Source organism: Limulus polyphemus, unplaced genomic scaffold, assembly GCF_000517525.1.
Source record: "Limulus polyphemus unplaced genomic scaffold, Limulus_polyphemus-2.1.2 Scaffold132, whole genome shotgun sequence".
In the NCBI taxonomy this organism is placed as follows: Eukaryota; Metazoa; Arthropoda; class Merostomata; order Xiphosura; family Limulidae; genus Limulus; species Limulus polyphemus.
Window position 1 is genome coordinate 468,350 of NW_013665742.1, and position 4,382 is coordinate 472,731.

Genomic DNA, 4,382 nt, shown 5'->3' on the forward strand with positions numbered 1-4,382 from the left:
TAATATTATTCTTTCAAAAGACATCTGTCCACTCTTCGTTTCTGCCAATAAAGACATCTGTCCACTCTTCGTTTAATATTATTCTTTCAAAAGACATCTGTCCACTCTTCGTTTCTGCCAATAAAGACATCTGTCCACTCTTCGTTTCTGCCAATAAAAATAGCGATCCACATTTTGGGGTCGTTGGTGCGTTATAATAGTGACAATTAAATTATACTATTCGATTAGAATAACCAAAAAATTCGCGGTGGGCGGTATTGATTCAAAATTAGTGATGGCTAGCGTAGATAGCCTTCGCTTAGCTTTGCGCGAAATTCAACAGACAAATTATCAGTTCTTATTTTAGTAGATTGTTACAAAGTATACAGTAATATTTTTGCCCCCTCCCACCGGTGGGAGAGCGGTAGGTTTACAGGCTTCCAACGCTAGAATTCGGGGTTCGATTTCCTGCGCTGAAGGCAGCAGATAGCCCAATGTGACTTTGTTCTAAAAACAAACAGAAATATTTATAATATAACATGTTTATGTGTATAATGAGCCTTATAATTTTTTCTGTTTTAATTTATTATTTCAACTATTTGTGCTATGGCATGTCTATTTCTACAACGAGTACATTATGATTCATATTTTTAGTAGATTATTTCGAAAGACTCGCGAATATTTTTAATATGACGTGTGCACGAGTGCACAGAGAACCTAACCATTTCATGAATGTAAATTGACGACGTTGGCCGCTCATAGCTTGTCATAAAGTTAAAATGAATACATCTTGCCACCCTCTTTTTTATGTTTCTGGTTATTATATTTTAGGACGCATAAATCGTGGTAAAAAATGCAAAAAAAATGGTGCAAAGCGAGCAGCGTATATATATATATATATATATATATATATGTCAGACGTAGTTACACGTTCTTTCGTAAAACATATCGAAACCCGGTTTCTAGCGTTGTAAGTCCACAGACATACCGCTGTGTCACTGGGGTCGAAGAAATAAGACAAAAGAATTAAGTAAATTTTTTAATGTTTTAGAATGTTGTTACTGGATCATTTTAAATTTCTATAGTGTGTAACAATATTTTTGTTATTGAAGACTGATTTACCAACATAATCATAATTAGCTACGCTAAGTTAGAAAAATATTTAAAACCGTGAAATGTGTAAAATGTAATTTATATGTATTAAAACATTCGTCAAATTTTCGCTAATCGCGAAAATTATGGTAAGTTTAAACAAAGATACAATACTCTGTTAAACACAGAGTCTGATAAAGTTGCATCAGTTAATACTATTAGATGAGTTGCTGAAAAAAAAAATACTGAAGAGAGAATCCATCTTTTCAAAGCGCTCGGGTTATAAGATCATGTATTTTTGTGTTAAATTGTTTTTTGAACCTACGCGTTTTCCTAGTATCAGGAAAGAAAGTATTGTGATCAGGCATTATAAGCATTTTAAGAAATCAAAATGCCCTGCAATGTTGATAATAAGGTAATCGGATCCAAGAAGGCTGAAGTGTAAATAGATATACACGGTGATAAAAATCACTTATATTTGCTGGTTATACTTACTGGTAAAATCACTTATATTTACTTTGTTCTTTATATAGCTATAGTGTACTTCATTATACTGATAATTTGTTTGGAATGCTTATGAGGGCGCTGTAGAACAAAGACAACTGAAAGCTAAACTCTCGAAATTTTGTTTTTTATTTAAGGCCCAGTTAAAATTATTCGTAATTCCTTACAAGTATGTTAATTAATTTCGAGTTATTTTGATGTATATATATATATATAGACAACTTATATAAATTTACTTAGATTGTGCAATGTTATACTAAATTATGCTTAAGTTTGCCCACCATCGAACATGTTTGCCCTTTCAGTTATGGGGACATTATAAGGTAAAGGGCAATCCCACTATTCGTTGGTCAAGAGTAGTGCAAAAGCTGACGGTAGGTGATGTTGACTAGCTGCCTTCCTTCTAGTCTATCACATCAGAATTAGGAAAGGTTAAGGCAGATAGACATCTAGTATTATTGTGTGAAATTCAAAACAAACAAACAAAGCTATTTAATGAATTTTGTCTCTATTTGGCTCGTCGGTAAGTCCAAATGCTAATAAAGCTAAAATACCGGTTTCGATACCCGCGGTGGGCACAATACAAATAGCCTATTCTGTAGCTTAACTACAAATAAAATAAAAACAATAACGTAACAACAGTGTTAGGCTCTATAACTTTTAAGCAAAATACCTAACTTTACTGTCTTGAAGAAATTATATCAAATTACATTATCATACCATACTATAATTATACTTGTCATTACTCATTATAAGCCTGCGCAGTAAGAATTTTACCAAAGAACAACCGCGCAGGCGCATTACGCACTCGACAACAACCAGCCTGCCTGCGGCAGAGAGCTGCAAACTGGGTGAATACACCAATACAGCTGTTCTATGAACGAGAGAATGACAACAAAAGGCAGGTGTAAATATAGTATACTGAGCATTTGGTACAACAACATTAAAAGCTTAACGTTTTCAAAAAAGGTCTGACATTTGGTCGTAGAACAACATTATCATTTATCGATAGTATTAAGTACAGTTAAGTTTAGTCCTAACTAAAATAAAGTGAAACAAAAAAACGTATACACGTTAGGCCTAACATTGGTTAGGTTTTATAAAATAAGGCCTATATACAAGTGGAATTACGCATTTCGGTGTCTACAGCTACAATTCGTTTGTATCATTCTAAAAATATTGCAGAAGTACTGTTGCAATAAAGATACAATTTTACAACAAACGTTTAGCGGGTCTCTGCTAGTATTATATTAAAAATATATGAAGTATATAACTTACGGAGTTAAGCTTTTATGGCTTTTGTTCTCATTGACTGTAATTAAAAATTTTAATATTCTTCTTAATTTACTTTAAATATTATATTTAATTTCATAGAAAAACATGACCAACCTGTATGTTTTTTTTTCAGTGAATATTCCTGTTTACAGCAGATTTGAAACACTAATTTATATTTGTATACTTTCATTACATAACGACTTAATTTCATATAAAACCTGCATTTTGATCCAAGAATTATATATCCAACAGAGTTTATCATAAAAAAGAAGTAATAACAGTGATACACATGCTCATTATTTGATATAGAGATTAATTTGACAGAGATACTACACAGTTGATTATTTTTGATAAGTTTGTTTGTTTGTTTGTTTTTGATTAAGCACAAAGCTACACAAGGGCTATCTGTGTTCTGCCCACCACGGGTATCGAAACCCGGTTTCTAGCGTTGTAAGTCCGCAGACATACCGCTGTGCCACTGGGGGGCTTTTTTGATAAGAGAATGGAATTTGATTTTCCCATCCTTGGTCTACCCATCCCCAACAGCATTGTCCCGTCGGTGTTGTTATAAGGGATTATTATATCCCAATTAAAAATATTTTAACAGTTTGTAATAATAGCAATTCATTTATGCATAATGTTAATTTATTCAAAAATAAATTGAAAAATAGTGGTTATCGGGATTGGTTTATTTTTATTTTTTAAATAATAAACATAACCATATTAAGGGTTAAGCTCTCATTCACAGAGAATACATTATGAAAAATTTAGAAGGCTTTTGTTATTTAGTTTAAGTAGCTAACTGACATTTTTAGAATAGTTCAGTATACCGGGGTGGAAAAACCAACATCAGGTAGCTGGGCTTGTCTCAGCTCACCCGGTGTATGCTTGAATGGGATAGTCTTTTATTTTGGTTAACATCAAATAAAAGGCTAGAGGTTGGAAGTTCTGTAGAAGTTAAGGGTGGCTTAATTCTACTGTAAGAATATTATATTATTTATAACATCAAATAAAAGGGTGGAGGTTGGAATTTCTGTAGAAGTTAAGGGTGGCTTAATTCTGCTGTAAGAATGTTATATTATTTATAACATCAATTGAAAGGGTGGAGGTTGGGTGTTTTACTTTGTATAATTTTTATTGGGTTGGTTTAATTCTACATTAAAGTTATTTTTAAGTATTGAAGGTTACTGCCTTCTCACAACTGGCTGCAGACAGCGAAAGACAGTTTGGAGTTGATACGTTGTGGGTTTAAGCACTCAACTCCTAACCCTTAACCGATTCTCCTCAGTTGCTGCCAAGTTTTACATTGACGTTTGGATTTTGCCTGAGAGATGGAATATCCACAACGCATTTGGGTGCTGTGACCACAGGCATTATCCTTTGACTTAAGGACGACGATAAGGAATGGTAGCGTGTTTTTGAATTTCAATTTCATTGTGCTGTTTTTGGTTTGTGTTTGGATTTCATTTATATTTTGCTGTCTTTGGTTTGTTTTTGGATTTCAATTATCCTGTGTTGTTTTTGGTTTATTT